We start from the raw sequence: 21,307 nt of genomic DNA on the forward strand, positions 1-21,307 counted from the left end.
TTGAGTGCTGTAATTTTATGATGAAATAAAATTAAATTAAAGCTTTAATTTGTTTATGAGATGATTTTATTAGGTAATTTCAATAGAAATTAATTTTTAGGACCGAATTGTAAAAATGCTTGGAATTAAAGTCTATTGCTGAAATTATGATTCCTAAAGGTTGTAAACTAGTTTAAGGTGATAGAATAAAATATTAATTGAGAAAAATCAATTCAATTGAGAGGCTAATTGAGTAGGGACGAAATTATCATTTATTAAAAGCTTAGGGGAAAAATGGTAATAAATAGCTTGCACAAAAACAGTTTTGGACAGCAGCAGTAGACTAACTTTGAAATATCACCATAAATTTTAGAAATCTAATTAGAAGATGAAAAAAATATGGAATTAAAGCTTATTGAGTCTAGTTTCTCATAGAAGAAATAGTGTAAGCAATGGATTTGTAAATTTTGAGATATAATGAATTTTGTGAGACAAGGTCAGAATGAATTTGGGTTCCCCTGTTCTGACTTTGAAAAATCATAAAAATTTTAATAAAAACAATTAGGGGCTTAAATTTATATGTATAGAATCCTTAATGAGTCTATTTTTAATAGAAACAAATGAGAACATCATTTGAATTCTGTATGAAGATATAATTAATTTTTAGTGAAGAAGGGTTAGAACTGTCAACAGCAGAACAGGGGTGACTTTAAGGAATAAACTGTACTGATTGGATGAACCAAAAATTATAAAAATTTTATGGTAAGAAGATATGTGAGTCTAGTTTCAGGGAAAATTAATGGATCTTAATTTGGAGTTCCATAGCTCAAGTTATAAATAATTTAGTGACTATGACTCAAGTAGATAGCTTTGAATGAACTCTAAATAATAGTTGAATTATAGAGAATGTTGCATATGAACATGAAATGTATTAAATTGATAATTAAATTTATTTATTTAAATCCAGAAGATTCAAATACGAAGCTAGATCGAGGAAAGGAAAAAGTTCGGGATTAGTAAATTTTTATTGTTTACAAATAAGTATCAAGGTAAGTTCGTGTAACTTGAATTATATTCTTAAATGCTTGAGATTGTATGTTATTTATGTGAATATGATTTGAATGTTCATTGTATGAAATTTTATGAAACATTGATATATTTGATAAAATGGGAAGAAATCCCGGTTGAATGAAAGGAAAATTCGATGGATCTCTGAAAAGGAATTGACGGTAAAAAGGATCTAGCCCGGACGGGTGATCCTATCTTGATATAGCCCTCCTGAAGAATATGTGTAAAATGGATTTAGCCCGACGAGTAATCCGATTTAGGGTCTGAATTTAGCCTGGACTGGTAATTCAGATCCAAGCTCATTAGAGTAATTGTCATTTCAGAGGATTTAACCTGGACTGGCAATCCAGACAATACTTTATGAGTTTATATTGCGAGGATTTAGCTCGATGGTAATCCACCGCAAGGTTGAGGTTCAGCGGAGTGTGCTCTCGAAATGGAAATGTGCGCACATGAATATGAATTGACGGACCTGGAATTGTACACTAAAAGTGTACCTCTGAAAATCCATCGAAATTCCGATAAATTCAACAGGATAAATATGGAAAAATAACAAGGAAATAGAAATTATGATATTGATGAGCTCATCAATCATGGTATATATTATTGGTACATAGAAATTATTGTACTAACTTGAATGTTGAGTTTGTGCATATTAGGGCAATAATGCATTGAATGGATATATGAATGTTTATTATATTGTATTGAAAATATTAGGTAAGTATAATTCTTGTTACATGAGCTTACTAAGCACAAAGTGCTTACCCCGTTTCCTTTTTCCCTGTTTTGTAGTGTTAAGAGCTCGGAGGTCGGATTTGGTCGGAGACACGTCACACTATCAACCTCAGGACTTCGGTATATAAAGAAACTTTATTTTGGAAATCAATGGCATGTATAAGCTAATAAAGTAAATGATTCTGTGAAATGAATGTAGAGTTAGCCATTGGTATGGTTAACAAACCTGGTTTTGGGTATGTGATGATGTTATTTTATAAATATGCATGAATTTATCTTAAAAATATGTTGAATTAATTTGGTTGATGTAAATTGGTCTCGATTTAATATTGCAGGGAAGGTTAGATATTTATAAAGGGGCTATATTGAATATAAAAAAAATTTTAATTCGTAAACTCCGGTAATGCCTCGTACCCTATTCCGGCAATAAATACGGGTAGGGCATTACATTTATTGGTATCAGAGCTACAGTTTAGCCGGTTCTAGGACCGATGTAGCAAATACGGGATTAGCTATACATGCCATTTAAATTATTATTGATAGTGTGATATCTCCTGGCCATTTAAAATGTGTTTTTCTTATAGTAATGTTATCCGACCAAGTTCAATCTGAGGAAGCTGTGAGTCATGCTCCGTCTTCAGTACAAAGAGAAGAAACTAGCAGTAGAAGGCCCGAGACAGAGGGTCGAGGGGAGGAGGAAAAAACAGCCTTCTTTCAAATGATGAATGAATGGTTTAATCAATACTTAAGAACTCACCCTATAGTGCAGCAAGTTCAAGCTCCCCCTCCTGCTCCTCCACCGGTTCCCGGAATCCCACAAGGTATGCAGTCTTGAATCATCGGAAAAGGAAAGCTCCAGTAGATAAAATTCAAAAATATGGGTAGAAGAATTTGAGCGGCGATTGATGATGATTCCGAACGGGCTGAATTCTGGTTAGAAAACACTACTCGGGTTCTAGAGGAATTATCTTGTACACCAGAAGAATGTCTGAAATGTGCCATCTCACTGCTAAAAGGCCCAGCTTACCATTGGTGGAATACTAAAGCTTCAGTTGTTCCGAAAGAAGAAATTACATGGGAATTCTTTCAGACAGAGTTCAAAAAAAAATATATCAGCCAGAGGTTTCTCAATCAGTAAAGAAAAGAATTTCTTGAGTTGAAACAGGGTAACAAATCAGTATCTGAATATGAAAGAGAATTTGTTCGATTGAGTAAATATGCTCGAGAATGGGTACAGTCAGAAGCTGAAATGTGCAAACGATTCGAAAAAGGGTTAAAATGAAGACATTAAACTACTGATCGGAATTCTTGAAATTTGAGAGTTTGCTACATTGGCAGAGAGAGCTTATAAAGCAGAAGAATTGAGCAAAGAAAAGAAACAGGTTGAGAGGGAAGCTCGAATTTTTAGTAAAAGACTGATGGGAAAATCCATGTTTTCTGCTTCAAAGAAATTGAAGAAGTATCAGGATCGTTCTACTTCAGCCATTGGGTATTCGGGCAAAGAGCGAGGTTCTCAACGCACTAATCCAAGGCCTTCTACTCCATCAGTAACCAGTGTTGGCAGTGTTGGAACTCCTAAACCGAGATGTTAGTACTGTAATAAAGCTCATTTTGGTGAATGTCGATTAAAGAGCGGGGCTTGTTACCGATGTGGTTCTTTTGACCATTTCCTCAGAGATTGTCTAGAAATGGGTGAAAAAGAAGCTGAACAGATATCGAAGCTGAGTAATCCAGTTTCAAGAGGTAGACCACCTCGACCATCCAGTAATGTCAGTGGTAGTCGAGGAGCTACAAAAGATACTGCAGGTAGGCCTGAGGCACGAGCACCTGCTAGGACATATGCCATTCGTGCCAGAGAAGATGCCTCAGCACCCAATGTTATTACTGGTACATTTTCTTTACTTGATACTGATATTACTGCATTGATTGATCCTGGTTCTACGCATTCATATATATGTGTTAAACTTGCAATTATTAAAATTTATCTGTTGAACCTCATGAATTTATGGTTAAAGTCTCGAACCCCGGGCGGTCTGTGTTGGTGGATAAAATTTGTAAAATTGTCCAATAATGGTAAGAGGTTATTGTTTCTCGTTGATTTGATGTTCTTGCCATTTGATGAATTTGACGTGATATTGGGCATGGATTGGTTAACTTGACATGATGCGGTAGTAAATTGTAGACAAAAATATATTGTGCTAAAATGTCGAATGGTGAGTTGCTCGGGTTAAATCGATCGACAGAGGGTTATCGATATGATTTGGTAATGGCGACATGAGGTATGTCAAAAAGGGTATGATGCTTACTTGGCTTATGTACTTGACACCAAAGTATCTCGAGTCAAAAATACTGAGCGATTCGATGGTATGTGAATTTTCCGATGTGTTTCGGAGGAATTACAGGATTGCCACCAGAAAGAGAAGTGGAATTTTCTATAGATTTGATTCTGGGAACTACTCCGATCTCCATAGCTCCATATCGTATGGCTCCTACAGAATTAAAGGAGCTAAAGACACAGTTGCAAGAGCTTGTCGAAAGTGGTTTTATTCGACCGAGTTATTCACCTTGGGGTGCTTCGGTTTTGTTTGTGAAAAAGAAAGACGGGTCTTTGAGATTGTGTATCGACTACCTGACTTAATAAAGTAACCATAAAGAATAAGTACCGTTACCGGATTGATGATTTATTTGATCATTGAAAGGTGCTCTTGTGTTTTCAAAGATTGATCTTGATCGAGTTATTATCGATTCTGGTAAAGGAGTTAGATGTGCCAAAAACAGCCTTTAAAACCAGGTACGGGCATTATGAGTTTCTAGTTATGCCGTTTAGGCTAACTAATGCACCTGCAGTATTCATGGATTTGATGAACCGGATATTCAGACCATACTTAGACAGATTTGTAGTAGTATTCATTGATGATATTTTGGTTTATTCTCGGGATAAAGAAGAACATGCAGAACATTTGAGAATTGTATTGCAAATTCTACGAGAGAAGCAGTTATATGCTAAATTCAGTAAATGTGAATTTTGGCTTCGAGAAGTGTGTTTTCTTGGACACATTGTATCTGCCGAAGGCATCAGAGTAGATCCAAGTAAAATATCAGCTATTGTCAATTGGAATCCACCGAAGAATGTATCTGAAGTTAGAAGTTTCTTGGGTTTAGCTGGTTATTATCGGAGATTTGTACAGGATTCTCTATGATAGCTTCTCCAATGACTCGATTATTGCGTAAAGATGTAAAGTTCGAGTGGATGATGAATGTCAACAAAGTTTCAACCGATTAAAAGACCTATTAACGAAAGCACTGTATTAGTGCAACTGAACCGGGTAAGAAATTTGTTATTTACGGTGATGCCTCATTAAATGGTTTAGGTTGTGTTTGATGCAAGAAGGTAAAGTAATAGCCTATGCTTCAAGACAACTTAAACCATATGAAAGAAATTACCAATACATGATCTTGAATTAGTCTGCTATTGTATTTGTCTTTGAAGATATGGCGGCATTACTTGTACGGTGAGAAATGTCATATTTATCTCGATCATAAAAGCTTGAAATATTTGATGACACGAAAAATTTGAATTTGAGCAGCAGTGGCTTGAAGGCGATAAAGGACTATGATTTGATTATTGATTACCATCCGGGTAAGGCTAATGTTATAGCTGATGCTTTGAGCCGAAAATATCTATTTGCTTTATGAGCTATGAATACCCGGTTATCATTGACTAATGATGGTTCAATTCTAGCAGAATTAAGAGCTAAACCGACATTTTTACAGCAAATATGTGAAGCTCAGAAGAATGATAATAAGTTACAAGTTAAACGGGCACAGTGTGAGTCAGGTAATGATTCTAAATTTCAAATTGGTTCTGATGGTTGTTTATTATTCAGAGGTAGGGTATGTGTACCTCAGAATTCAGAGCTCATACAGAAGATTCTACTCGAGGCTCACAGCGGTATAATGTCTGCACATCCGAGGAGTAATAAAATGTATAATGATTTGAAAAAGATGTACTGGTGGTCGGGAATGAAACATGATATCTCTGAGTTTGTATCAAGGTGTTTAATATGTCAGCAAGTTAAAGCTGAACATCAGGTACCTTCAGGGTTACTATAGCCAATTACTATACCAGAATGGAAATGGGAAAGAATCACTATGGATTTTGTATTGGGGTTACCTTTGTCTCGGAGGAAAAAATATACTATTTGGGTGATGGTTGACCAATTAACAAATTCAGCTCACTTTATTCCAGTATGTATGGATTATTCTTTAGATAAACTAGCTGAACTGTACATATCTGAGATTGTCAGGCTACATGGAGTGCCTGTCTCCATTATATCAGATAGAGATCCCCGATTTACGTCTCGTTTCTGGGACAAATTGCAAGAAGCCTTGGGTACTCAGTTGTATTTCAACACTGCATTTCATCTTCAGACAGATGGTCAATCTGAACGTGTAATTCAAGTATTGGAAGATATGCTCCGATGTTGTATACTAGAGTTTGAAGGTAATTGGGAGAGGTATCTACCTTTGATTGAATTTGCTTACAATAACAGTTATCAGTCTAGTATTAAAATGGCTCCGTATGAAGCTTTATATGGTAGAAAATGTAGAACACCGTTATATTGGACAGAGCTTAGTAAAAGGTAGATACATGGGGTTGATTTGATCCTGGAAACAGAAGAAAAAGTAAAGGTTATTCGGGATAATCTAAAAGCAGCTTCCGATCATCAAAAATCATATGCCGACCTTAAACGAAAAGAGATTGAATTTCAAGTCGGTGACAAGGTATTTCTGAAAGTGTCTCCTTAGAAGAAAGTCCTCCAATTCGGTCGAAAGGGTAAACTGAGTCCAAGATTTATCAGGCCTTATGAAATCATAGAAAGAATTAGACCGGTCGCTTATCGATTGGCATTACCACCGGAACTTGATAGAATACATAATGTTTTTCATGTATCTATGTTACGACGATATTGATCAAATCCTTCACATGTTATTTCTCCGACAGAAGTAGAGATTCAACCGGATATGACTTACAGTGAAGAACTAGTCAAGATATTGGCACGGGAGACAAAAGAGCTTAGAAATAAAAAGATAAATTTGGTGAAAGTATTGTGGCAAAAGCACGAGATTGAGGAAGCGACATGGGAACCGGAGGAGGCAATGAGGAAACAATACCCAAACCTCTTTACTGGTAAGATTTTCGAGGACGAAAATCCTTAAAGGGGGGAGAGTTGTAATGGCCTAAATTCAAGGTTATCGGAACAATGGTTTCGTAACCATAGATCCGATTTAAAGAGAAATTTATTTCAATATTTTTTCTTGAAAAATTGATATAATAGGAAAATCGTATGAAAATATTGATAGAAAAATTTTACCGATTTAGTGATTAGATAGAAAAAGAAATTATTCAAGAAATTAGGTAAAAACAAGGTATCGAGACCTCTATCTCGTAAAACTGAGTCAAAAATAATTTTATAAATATTTATGAAATGTTATTAATGTGGTATTAAAATTTCGTTAGGAAATTTTAATGTTTGGGTAGTCAATTAAATTAAAAGGACTAAATTGTAATAGGTGTAAAAGTTGCTAGAGTGATTAAATAGCTTAAGAATCTAATGAGAAAGGATTTAAAAGGCAATTAGACCCAAAATTTATTTGGGCTGGACGGCAAGGGTATGAAATCAGCAGAAAAATTGATAAATTAAGGGTAAAATTGGAATATTGCAAAATTAATAAATAAAGCTAGGACTAAATAGGAAATATCTAGATTTCTCTTCATTTCTCTTCAATTCCAGCAGCTAAAAACGCCCTAGGAGGGTTCTCTAAGCTGGTATTTCATAATTTTTGCACCAAGTGAGTTAATCCTTGCCTTTTTCTTATAATTTTTGTGTTTCTAAGACTTTTACAACTAGGTCCTATTATTAAATTATAATAATAAACTGTACTGATTGGATAAACCAAAAATTATAAAAATTTTATGGTAAGAATATATGTGAGTCTAGTTTCAGGGGAAATTAACGGATCTTAATTTGGAGTTCCGTAGCTCAAGTTATAAATAATTTAGTGACTATGACTCAAGTAGACAGCTTTGAATGAACTATAAATAATAGTTGAATTATAGAGAATGTTGCATATGAACATGAAATGTATTAAATTGATAATTAAATTTATTTATTTAGATCCAGAAGATTCAAATACGAAGCTAGATCGAGGAAAGGAAAAAGTTCGGGATTAGAAGATTTTTATTGTTTAATCAAGGTAAGTTCGTATAACTTGAATTATATTCTTAAATGCTTGAGATTGTATGTTATTTATGTGAATATGATTTGAATGTTCATTGTATGAAAATTTATGAAACATTGATATATTTGATAAAATGGGAAGAAATCCCAGTTAAATGAAAGGAAAATTCGATGGATCTCTCAAAAGGAATTGACGGTAAAAAGGATCTAGCACGGACGGGTGATCCTATCTCGATATAGCCCTCCAGAAGAATATGTGTAAAATGGATTTAGCCGGACGGGTAATCCGAATTAGGGTCTGAATTTAGCTTTGATGGTAATTGGATCCAAGCTCATTAGAGTAATTGTCGTTGAGGATTTAGCTTTGGTGGTAATCCCGACAATACTCTATGAGTTTATATTGCGAGGATTTAGCTTTGGTGATAATCCCTTTGCAAGGTTGAGGTTCACGGAGTGTGCTCTCGAAATGGAAATGTGCGCACATGAATATGAATTGACAGACCTGGAATTGTACACTAAAAGTGTACCTCTGAAAATCCATCGAAATTCTGATAAATTCAACGGGATAAATATGGAAAAATAACAAGGAAATAGAAATTATGATATTGATAAGCTCATCAATCATGGTATATATCATTGGTACATGGAAATTATTGTACTAACTTGAATGTTGAGTTTGTGCATATTAGGGTAATAATGCATTGAATGGATATATGAATGTTTATTATATTGTATTGAAAATATTAGGTAAGTATAATTCTTGTTACATGAGCTCACTAAGCACAAAGTGCTTACCCCGTTTCCTTTTTCCCTGTTTTGTAGTGTTAAGAGCTCGGAGGTCGGATTTGGTCGGAGACACATCACACTATCAACCTCAGGACTTTGATATATAAAGAAACTTTATTTTGGAAATCAATGGCATGTATAAGCTAATAAAGTAAATGATTCTGTGAAATGAATGTAGAGTTAGCCATTGGTATGGTTAACAAACCTGGTTTTGGGTATGTGATGACGTTATTTTATAAATATGCATGAATTTATCTTGAAAATATGTTGAATTGATTTGGTTGATGTGGATTGGTCTCGATTTAATATTGCAGGGAAGGTTAGATATTTATAAAGGGGCTATATTGAATATAAAAAAAAAATTTAATTCGTAAACTCCGGTAATGCCTCGTACCCTATTCCGGCAATGAATACGGGTAGGGGTATTACACCCATTGTGTATTCTTCACTCTACCGGAAGACGGTTGCATCGATGTCCCATCCCAATAAAATAATGATGCGAGCGATGTTTGTGTCACTATTGGCGTATAACCGTAAAGTGTCATAAAACTTGAATACGTCGGTATTGACCCGGGCATCAACATTGACATCAGCTATTAATTCAGCATTCGTATCGGTGTCATCATCGGTGACAATGTGTGCATCGACATTTGGCCCGACATTTGGGTCAATATCAATGTTGGCATGGGGGTGTACAATGTGGAGGACGTCGATTCCCTAAAATATGTACGTACGAGAATAGAAGAATCGGGTACGTTTTGCAGTGGTGCATAATGCGGTGCTTGTGAAAAAAACACGGGATTAGTGAAATGAACAGGAATAAGTAGAGTGAACTAATCAGGATATTGCATAGACATAAGTGACACTTCTTCAGGTGGAGCCAATGAGGAAGTCTTCGTGCGACTACGTCTGGCCCTACGCTACTGTTAGAGCGGTCTTATGGCCTCTTCTAACGAATTTTCCTACTTGCTCCATCGATAGTAGATACAGCTTGCTGATGACTTTGAACCACGGCAAACACTCCAAACATAGGCGGACCCGTTTTCAGTAGTGTCGGGAGTAAAGATTATGATACCACAATTTTGTTTAGTGAGTCAATATATATTAATTAATTAGTATTTATATGATATTACAATGTCGTATAAAAATTTGGTTATGAAATTTTAAAATTTAAATAGCTAATTTAGTAAATGTGATAAATTGATGTAAAAAGGAAGTTTAAATGACTTAGTGGATTATAATACCAAATATCAAGATAGTGGATACATATGGATCGGTTTTGTTGTAAATTTAATAAGTTTAAATGGTTTTGTAAATTCCAAATAAGTTTTGATAAAAATAAAACATAAGTGGTCATCTTCTCTAATTTTTCTTTTCCATTGAAAAACACCATAATAGAGGGAATTTAAGCTTTAGTTGTGGAAGGCCTTACATGTAAGTGTTTTAAACTTTCATTTCTAATAGATTTTTGTATTTTTGGTACCTTTGAAGTTAGGCCAAGCTAATTGAGAGACTAATTTGATAAAATATTATAAGTATAGGGACTGGTTTTTGAGATGATCATTATGCTAGAAGTGCTGGTTGAATTATTAAGTTTTATGGTATAAGAAATTATTACCTTGAGTAGTGACTCTTGCTAGTGTAGCTTTCAAGGAGTTAAATGTTATAAATTAAAATAGCATAGTGTTAGTTTACACATTGCAAGAATTTAAGGACTGTATGAGAATCATATGCACATCTGGTTAGCTACGGAATTGGTTAAGGATGTGATTAAATCTCTTTTTGTGGTAAGGACTAAGTTGTGTAAATGTCAACTGTTGAGGGTTAAATGTATAAATATGATTAAGAGATAAATTGTTTAAGTTGAATTATTATGGTTTTGATTTAGTTAATTAAATGAAATTATCGTATTTAGATCAAGAAATGAGTAAAGCAGTCGTTAACCGAGAGCAGGAGAAAGTTGTCGACTAATCAACTCCGATCAACAAAAGCTAATGTAATTTTGGTAAGTTTGTAATCCTTAAACTCAAACTTTAGCTATTTATTTTAGTTAATTTAGTAGTTACATTGATATCTAATTATATGTATTCAAAGGATTAGTAGCTTGAATGAGTTATTATGGAATTATATATGTAAATGTTTATGAAATAGACCATAGAATTTAACATAGATGAATAAGGCAAAAGATTAAGTTATGAATTGATGGATCGTGGAATTATGCAATTACATATGTAATGTAGGTTTAACCAACCAGTGCTGGGCACACACATATGATATTTTCGGTTTATTCGACTAGTGGTTGGGTGCAAAATATTATTGGTTTATCCAACCAGTGCAAGGCACATCTATCGTCAATTTATCCGACCAGTGATGGGCACAAAATATTATCGGTTTATTCAACCAGTGTAGGACATATCTATTGTCGGTATTACCGACCAATGTTGGGTGCAAAACATTGTTACAGTCTGTTTTTCTGGCACTGGGTGCCAATAAAGGTTTGATCTATTGGACTTGTATAACTAGTCCATTAAATAATAGACAAAGGATTAATATAAAGTGGATGAGTAGAGAATGTTAATGGCATTCCTTGTAATATACCATATGGTAATAAACATAATAGGATATGGATTCATAAATTATGGTTAATAAGTACATGTTTAGTTTTTGGAGATTAATGAAATCCACTCAGTAAATGATTTATTCCTCTATGTGCAGGTTAGGTAGTTAACTTTGATTGTCAACTCATCGTCCAAAGATAATCTCGAACTCAACATTGGTGATGTACTATCTTTGTGTCTTAGCATGTACCTAAGATGTTAATAGTTTTAGAAATGATCATTTTGTGTATTAGTTAGTTTTGTGAAGGTTATGTTTATATGATGTTTGTTATGTGAATATGTGATATGTTTTCTATTAGTTACAAATACTTGTGTATATGGTTGTTGATATATGTTTAATAAAATTGGTTCTTTTGGAAGTGTATGCTACGAATTATCTTGGTTTGGGTTGATTTATGGCATGTTGTGGTAAATAGGTTAATGGTTCTTAATGATGAATGAATGGGATATATGGATGATTAAGGTCAATGCTAGTTAAATGATTATTGAATTGCGGTGTCAACGAGGGCACATTGGTTGGGCACATAAATTGTAGGAAATTTACATGTTTTTCCTTGTTTGAAATTATTTTTTGGTAGTGTTTATAGGGTGGTTTATGCTTGGCTTGTTACCCAAGATAGATGTGAATTATGCCTTGTTTTAAAAGTAAATTTTGGTGCACACGAACTGGGACACGGGCTATCACAAGATCGTGTGTCCTAATTTTTTTAGGTACAAGTTTCAAACAGTCTGGCACACAGCCCATGACACGGTCGTTTGTCCTAAAATAGTTTGTCACACGGTTTGGGACACGGCCAGCGACATGGTTGTGTGACCCAACATCGAATGCACACACAGTTAGGCACACGACTTGCGAGATGGTCATGTGGCCTTAATTTGAATATACATACGGGCCGAGATACAGTCGTGTGTCTAGATTTCGAATATCAACATGGTGCAGGCTATATGCGTAACACCCCTATTCTATCCGTCACGAAGCAGATTCTTGGTATTCTTGGTCATTACTGATTCGATTATGGTTAAAACAGAAATAAATATAATAAAAATTTATAAAATCAGTTATAAAATCCTTTAATAGGCCCATAGTACTTAATACATATGTTAAAATTGAACTGGGGCTCAATTAGAGGCTTATAAAATTTTTTGAAAAATTTCAGTATTTCCTTTTATAAACAGTACCACATGCCCGTATAACCTAGGGGTGTCGCCCGCGTGGGCAACCCGTGTGGCTCACACGTCCTGGACATGTCTGTGTGGCAAAACCTGGACATTCGGTTTTAAGATTTTTAGGTGCAAAGGACACACGGCCTAATAACATGGTCGTGTGCAAGCCGTGTGTCTCACACGGTCTGGTCACACACCCGTGGGCCAGGCCGTGTGACTCAAAATATAGGTCTTATAACTCAAATTTACCAACCTTGCAAACCTTGAACCATAAACGATTCAATTCTAATCTTTTAACTCGATCAAACCATGACTAAACACATATAAATCATGTTCAAATTAACTCATATAGATATCCAACCAATGTACCCTCATTGGTACCACAATTTATCTTAACAATCCAATATTATACCATACTAACCAAGCTTATTTATATTTATACTTAAATTTGCATCTTTCATACTAGACTTAATTAAGTTATATACTCAACCATTACCATTTATAACAACATTTACAATAACATTCCAAAATGACCACTTTTGACATCCTAGGTACATGCCATTACCAGTAATATACATGCATTACCTCATTGAATTCGGGATCGGCCTGGGATATTGATTCAACGGTCTAGCTTTATTTAACCTGCGTACGAAAACAAACTGTACGCTTAGTATGAACTCAGTGGTATTTCTATAAACCGATACTTAAATCAATAGTAAATCATATATCAATAAACTTTGATATTTCAATCTAATAATCTTAATAGTTCAATCATTTGTATTCGTTTTATTATACTAAGATCTTGTTAATCAATTTCAATGAAATATATACAGTTTTAGTGTTGGTTCAATATCAGTCGATTTTCATTATCATACAGTAACAATCAATATTCAGTATCATCCAGACATCCAGTAGTAGTCCAATATTCAGTAACAATCAGTTAATCTTTATTGTTCAGTACCAATCAGTCAACAATAATAATCAGTTAATCAGTAATAACCATTTATTCAAGAATGATTGTTTATTCAAGAATGATTAATTATTCAAGAGATCAATTTTCAGTACCTTTATTTACCCCTATTAACATGACTCGGACCTAGACGGATACACGAATCCAACTCACGCACCAGAATAGCACACAGTGTTTCATCGGTCGAAACCGGAATACACCGTGTCGAACTTGATAAAGATACTTGATAACGATAATAATGTGATAGCGATGCGGTACGAGTACCTCATCGGAGCGAATCTGGAACAGTAATAGTAAGGCGACACTTATAGTGTCTCATCGACACACAGTCAGAATATCCCTGAACACTTCCAATCCTATGGCATGCCAACTATATCCGACTTAGCCCGATATTGTTAATAGGAATTCTAATTCATTTTCCAATTTCTAATCATTACATCTCAACAATCATATAATTTAATAAATCAATACAATTCAATACAATTCAATTCACTTTTCATTAACATATAATCAAATTCCACAATAAACACATATTCATAATTATTTCACCACATTTTCAAATCAATTCATTTCAATAATAAACATAATACCAATAATTCACACTTTAATTATTTACCTTAACATTCATTCAAAATATAACAATTAATAATAAAATTCACTCTTTAATTCCAATCAATATTTATTCCTATTCAAATATTTACCTTTAAATATTTACTATACTTATCAAGTAATAAATTCAACAATTAAGTATTAAGTTCGGATTATAGAAATATAAACCGTAAATTCCGAGCTATCCCTCATCGACTTTGTCTTTTCCTTGCCTAGCCGAGATTCTCCGGCACAATGCTAGCTACGGAAATCAATTAAATATTATCAATACACTACCATTCAATTTTCATATTGAATATTCAATTTCTATACAACTTTTGCCTAAATTCCAATTTAGTCCCTAAACCGAGACTAACTTTTATTCTTCACATTTAACTCAATATTTTCATTCAATTTTCACTTTAAACTAATTTCAACTCCTTAATTTCATCATAAATCCATAATTTCAAAATTCTTTCAATTTAGTCATTACTATTCAAAACTTATGATTTACTTTACAATTCAATCTTTATTTCACTTCTAACTTGAATTTCTATCAATTTAGCCCTTAATTCATCATTTTATTCATCATGAACAATATCTAGAAATCTAATAATTTTCAAAATATCCACTTAATTTCATCAAAACCTTGTTCCAAGGCTTCCAAAACATCAAAATTAAGTAAAAAGGGCTAAATTGACTTATTAAGTAAAAAAGGCTAAATTAACTTACCTATTAAAGTTTGAAACTTCCAAATCCTAATTCTCCATTTTCTTTTTCTTTCCCATTTTATTCCTTCTTTTCTCGTTTGCTATTCTGTTTCTTTCTCTTTTGTTTCCTTTCTTTCTTTTATTTCATTTACTATATATATATAATAACTTAATAACATACTTATATAATAAGTAAACATACATATATTTTACAAATGTATATATATTAATATTACACATTTCACCATATATACCATACATTTGTCAACTTTTAATTTATTTATCACATAAAATCTTATAATATAATTATTTAATTAATAAATATCTTTTGTTTAATAATAAATATCTATTAATAATTAAATACATGTATTACAAATGTATATATTTTATTTATACACTTATAACAAATTATTGCCATACACTTGTCTTTATTTAATTTATTCATCATATAATATAAATTTAATAATAAAAATCATAATAATAAATTAATCAATTAATCTAGAAAAATCTTAGATTTTTTATTCATTGCCATTTAATTAATACATTAGGCATAATTGCCTATTTGGTCCTTTTATTTTCTATTAATCTATAATTAAACTTTCACACTTCATTCAATTCAATCCTTTTTCCTAATCACTCTTAATTAAGCTAAATTCACTTAATTAAACTCTAATTAACCACTCATTTTACTTCGTAAATATTTATTATAAATATTTATGAATCCATTTTTCAGAAACAGAGACCCGAAAATTCACTTTCCGATAACAATAAAATTTAGGTCATTACAATGTCATACGGCCATGTGACCCCTCTTTCCAAAATTTTCAACTTTTCCCTAATTTTTCTATTTTATTTTGAATTGATCCCAGAATGTTCCCAAATTATTTGTAGGGCCCCGTAAAATTGGTTTAAGGCTTATAAGTGCATGTTTATTATAAACCGAATGTGTTTTGGTTATTGTAATTATATTTATGAAATTGATTATTGTAATGTTAAATGTTTAAAAATTTTATTGTAATACTTCGTAACCCTCATCTGATGATGGAGACGAGTTACGGGTGTTACATTTGTGCCATCAAAGCTACAGGTTTAGCCGATTCTTGAACTAAATCGAGCTTGGAATCAATTCTAGAGGTACATGCCAAAGTTGAGTCGAGCCTGATTCAGGATTTAGATGTTGATTGTAATTGTTTCTGCTTTATAGTTAAAAGATGTCAGATGAATCTTATAATATGGTTAATTAAGAGAATCATACGGGTGATGATTCCACTAAAGACTTAGATGGAATCAAATTAGTAACACTGAGTATTCAATCAGATGGCACTCAATAGCCATGTGTTATTAGAGGCGTTAACGAAAGACAATGTGATATGAACATACTTTGTACTATTGTCGAAGCTTTTCAAATAGTGGCGGGAGCTACTCCTCTGATGGTGTCCGCACCTGTGATTAAATGAACTCCAATTAAAGAATTGAAAAGGTATAGTGCGACAGAATTTGCTGGGAGAAAAGGGGTTAACCCGTCAATGGCTGAAATATGGTTGGAATCAACTACTCAAGTTCTTCAACAATTAGAGTGCACTTCCCAAGACAATGTTATTTGTGTTGTTTCATTGCTATAAGATGAAGCCTATACATGGTGGCAAATTATTACACAACACATTTGCACAGAAGCTATAGATTGAAAGTTCTTTCAAACAGAGTTTCAGAAGAAGTACGTCGGGGAACTATATCTAGAAGATAGAAAACAAGAATTTCTTTTGCTAAGGCAAGGAGATCTATCTATGGTAGACTGAACGAGAATATATGCGACTTAGCAAATATCCAGTAGAACTTATTCCTACAAAATAAGCGAGTTATAAGCAGTTTCTACAAGGAATGTGAGATGAAATTAGAACTCAGTTAGTGGAATTGAAAATTAAGGAGTTTGTTGATATTTTCGAATGGGCAAAACTTGTAGAACAATCTTTAGGATTAAACAAGAAATTTGAACTTTCTCGTGTTACTAGAAAATATTTTGGGGCTCATAGTTCACATTCAGTACCAAAATGAATCAAATAGTCTCGTGAACATAGGAATACAATTACAAGATCAACTATATCAAGCAGAATGCGAGGTTGTCAACCTATAGTTTCTATTGGCAGTGTAAAAGGACCGAGTAAAACTTTTAAAGTGCCAAGTTGTGAACATTGCGGGAAGAAACAATGGGAAAATGCTATAAATTGACTAAAGGTTGTTTTTTATGTGGATCACTAGAACATTTCGCTCGTAAGTGTCCGAAGAATGAAAATGATACACCTGATGTTACACAAAGAGTTGCATCAGTAGTTAGGGGTCGAGGGACTAGTCAAGGTGATTCAGTTTTAAGAGGTGGATTAAGACAATGGAGTGAAATAGTTGCTCATCAACTGGAGGCCAGAGCATTGGCTCATGCTTATGTTGTGTAGACACGAGGTGAAGGAGATGCTACCGATGTATTAGCAGGTTTTTTTTGTTATTCTCCACACCTATTTATTCTTTGATAAATCATGGTTCCTCTCATTCGTATGTTAATACTGATTTGGTCAAACTCGGGAGTATTAAATTAAATATGTTAGTAGTAGCTATGTCTATATCAAGATATGATATGATGTCGCGTACACTATCAATGACACTTTCGAGTCCCACATCCCCCGATTAGCCAACACTTACGGCGGGATGCAAGATATGATATCAGTGTCAGCGTATGGCATCCATTTAAACTGAAATGCACAACTGTAACACGAAATTTTATTTTACAAATTATTGCATAATTAATATAGGTTAGAAAGAATAAGTAACTAACATTGACTTCCAAGCATTGATCTAACAGCAGTGTAATATCTTCATGCTCCTCGGGTAGTCCCACGTAAGTCGGCCCATGGTTCCATCTATAAAAGCGATATGTTAGTTCAAACATATAATAAATAAAAACATTTACTATACAAACTACAAATATGTGGAAATGGTAGCCCCCACCATGCTTATGACTACAGCAGGAGCAAGCAGCCACTGATTGACATCTTATCCGGTTCCGTGGCTCGACACAACTCCCAGTATAACATGGCCAACACAGCTGATCTCCAATTGAGTTGCCCGCATTCTTTGAAGTTTACTAGATGTAGTAGCCATCATATGTGCACCAAATTTCGAGATTTATCAAGCATTAATATGCCCTTAATTAACTAAAGGATGAATGTTCGAACATATTGTTCTTTGAGGGCCTCGGTCGTGTGCAAAGGAAGTTTTTCAAAAATTTTCGCCAACCAATTCATCAATATTCAACCACCATCAAACTAGTTCGGAAACTTCCCCAATAATGTCGCATAGAGATCCTCTTTACCAAGAACGACCGCTGCTTCTGTGACGGTTGACCCATCCACCAGTAGACCGACTTGTAACGCTATGTCCTCCAATGTGATTGTACACTCGCCGCAAGGAAGATGAAAAGTGTGTCCCAGGCCTCCATCTTTCCACCAATGTGTTGATGAGTCTAGGATCGAGTTTGCAACCCTGAGCATACGAGACGTATACAAGAATTTTGCCTCTTGCAAATAACCATGAATTTTGGTGATTGGAGGCTTTGCCAAATTATGTATGAACGCCTCCAAAACACAATCATCCGTCTATTTATAATGACAAAAAATTTATTTTAATTAAAAATAATAATTTAAATTGAATTTAATCGAAAATAGTGAAAATTAAATTTCGTCTTACCATTACTGCTTGAGCATCAGAAATGTGATTGTCGTTGAAATGAATTAGAGAGGTTGTCATTTGTGAAAACTTAATCCAAACGAATAAAATACAAAATAATTTAAAAAACTAATATTTTTAAATGAGAATATCGAAAAATTTAGAATAAGAACTTGAGAAAATTGATAGAGTTGAGAGAGTTAGGAGATTAGAAAGAATTGAGAGAATAGGATTGTGAGTGAAAAATAAATAAATTGGGGGGTATTTATAGGTAAAAAAATTTGATCGTTGCCCCCTTTTTAAATTCTTTTACCGTTACATGGCCAAAGTTCAAAAAGGTGTTGGATTTGCATGTTGAGGGAGCTGGGCGTGCTATCCGTTTCTCTCTCCAAAAACGGTCTATTTCCCTAAACTTTTTTTTAAAAAAAAGTTTTATAAACCCAATTTAAAAAAAATACGATATATATGACTAATTTAGCCAAGAAAATAATGTAAAAAATCTAAAAGCATAAGAAAATATTTATCCACGTGAAATTTGGTAAAATTACGTGAAAATTTCAAAAATTTTACGTAACTTTTCGTAAAAAGAAATTTGACAGCAACTAAGGGTGATTAAATAAAAATAATAATAATTGGGTGACATTTTGACCGTGGTAATGATATTAACTGCTTTAACTAATTTTAACTTGAAGGTATATTATTTCCCTAGCTACTTGTAGAGGATAGGTTGGCAGACATCCCAGGAGCGATCGTTGTGGCATTGCAATCGTGGAAGTATGCAATTGATAAATGAAAGATCATGTCATGCGCAAGTTATTTTAAAGTACAACTTTTATGAGGGTTAGATAAGTGTAAGTCGGTTATTATAGCCCAACATGAGCAAACAAATCAAACATCGAGGCACAGGCAGGCAAACAGGATCACTCCACAACTCAGAATGGCGGGTGGTGAAGTTAAAGAGATCCATGCAGTGATGTTCCCCTATTTTGCTTTCGGCCACATTAGCCTATTCATTCAACTCTCTAACAAGCTTTCCCTTCATGGATTTAGAATATCTTTTCTCACGCCTCCTAGTAATGTATTACGCATCAAATCTTCATTTCTTGTCACCTCAACCATCCAAATCATCCCCATCCAGATTCCCAAGGTCCAAGACCTTCCACCTCATCTCCACAACACCTCTGAGATGACACCTGCAATGCACGAGCTCCTCAAGGAGGCCTTGGATCTCATGCAGCCTCAAATCAAACCTCTCCTCTCAGAGCTCCGACCCCAACTTGTCTTCTTTCATTTCGCCCATCATTGGGTTCCCAAACTCTGCTCTCAACTTGGCATCAAGACGTTTGCCTTCTCTATCTTATCTGCCATCTCTGGAGCTTACGTTACTGTCCCCGCAAGATTTATTGGAGTTGAAACTGAGGAGCCCACCATTGACGATCTAAAGAAGCCACCATGCAGCTACCCGCAAACCTCTTTTACCTCTCTCAAAGCGTTCCAGGCACAAGACTTGTCTTATGTTTACAAGAGCTTTAATGGTCGCCCTGCGGTTTACCATAGAGCCGTTGACGGCTTCAACAGTTGCAGTGCTATACTTTTGAAAAGCTGCAACGAAATGGAAGGTCCTTACGTTGATTTCATCAAGACCCAATATCAAAAGCCGGTTTTATTAACTGGTCCACTTACTCCAGACCCACCCTCCGGTGTGCTCGACGAGAAATGGGCAACTTGGTTGGCTCAACATCCCCCCAAGTCTGTCATATTTTGCTCTTTTGGCAGCGAAACGTTTCTCAAAGATGATCAATTAAAAGAACTGGCTACTGGTTTGGAGCTCACAGGATTTCCATTTTTTTTTGTTGTGAACTTCCCGGGTGGTATGGAAGCCTAGGCGAAGCTTGACAGGGTCTTACCAAAAGGGTTCATGGAGGCGATTAAGGGAGGAGGGGTTGTCCACTCGGGATGGGTCCAACAACTTATATTGGCACACGAGAGTGTGGGTTGTTGCATTTACCACTCTGGGTTTAGTTCCATTATGGAAGCTTTGATGAACGATTACCAGTTGGTGTTGCTGCCATTGAAGGAAGACCAGTTCTTGAACTCCAAGTTGGTGGCTGAAGACATGAAGGCGGGTGTGGAAATGAGTAGGAGAGAGGAGGATGGGTATTTCTCCAAGGAAAACATTAAGGAGGCTGTGGAGACTGTGATGGTGGATGTAGACAAGGAAGCAGGCGTTTCCATAAGACAGAATCATATAAAATGGAAGGACTTTCTGCTGAATGCAGAGATTCAGGACAAGCTTATTTCAAATTTGGTTGAACAGTTGAAAGCTATCCTGTAAAATTAGGTTTATATTTATTACTTTCTCTGTTTCAGTAAATCTACATATTCCTATGGAGACTTAAGATATACATAAATAAATTAATTAAGGATAAAATATGTATGCTGTTTTATATTTATCTATGTATTTCCATCCCCACTTTCGTTATTTGAAATAAATAAGCTAATCTTTATTAATTATGTTTTATTCTTTTAGTGGTTATTTTTTTCAACTTCAAAAAATTGTTAAAGTTTATTTAAAATTATATGTCGATTAGTAACTTTTAATAGTGATTAATCTTATTAAATTATTTTAATTTTATCATTAAATTGTTAACTTCCATTAAGCACCTTAATTCAAATGGTTAATTGATAATATAGATCATGAATTACATTAAAAATTATTTTGATATTTTAAAA

The 21,307-nt window shown here is 34.2% G+C and overlaps 1 pseudogene; it reads left to right on the forward strand.

Annotated features, from left to right (window-relative positions):
* Nucleotides 1–19,506: 19,506 nt before the first annotated feature.
* On the forward strand, nucleotides 19,507–20,948 carry LOC108471609 (anthocyanidin-3-O-glucoside rhamnosyltransferase-like; annotated as a pseudogene).
* Nucleotides 20,949–21,307: the final 359 nt, after the last annotated feature.

Source organism: Gossypium arboreum, chromosome 11 (genome assembly GCF_025698485.1).
Source record: "Gossypium arboreum isolate Shixiya-1 chromosome 11, ASM2569848v2, whole genome shotgun sequence".
Lineage (NCBI taxonomy): Eukaryota > Viridiplantae > Streptophyta > Magnoliopsida > Malvales > Malvaceae > Gossypium > Gossypium arboreum.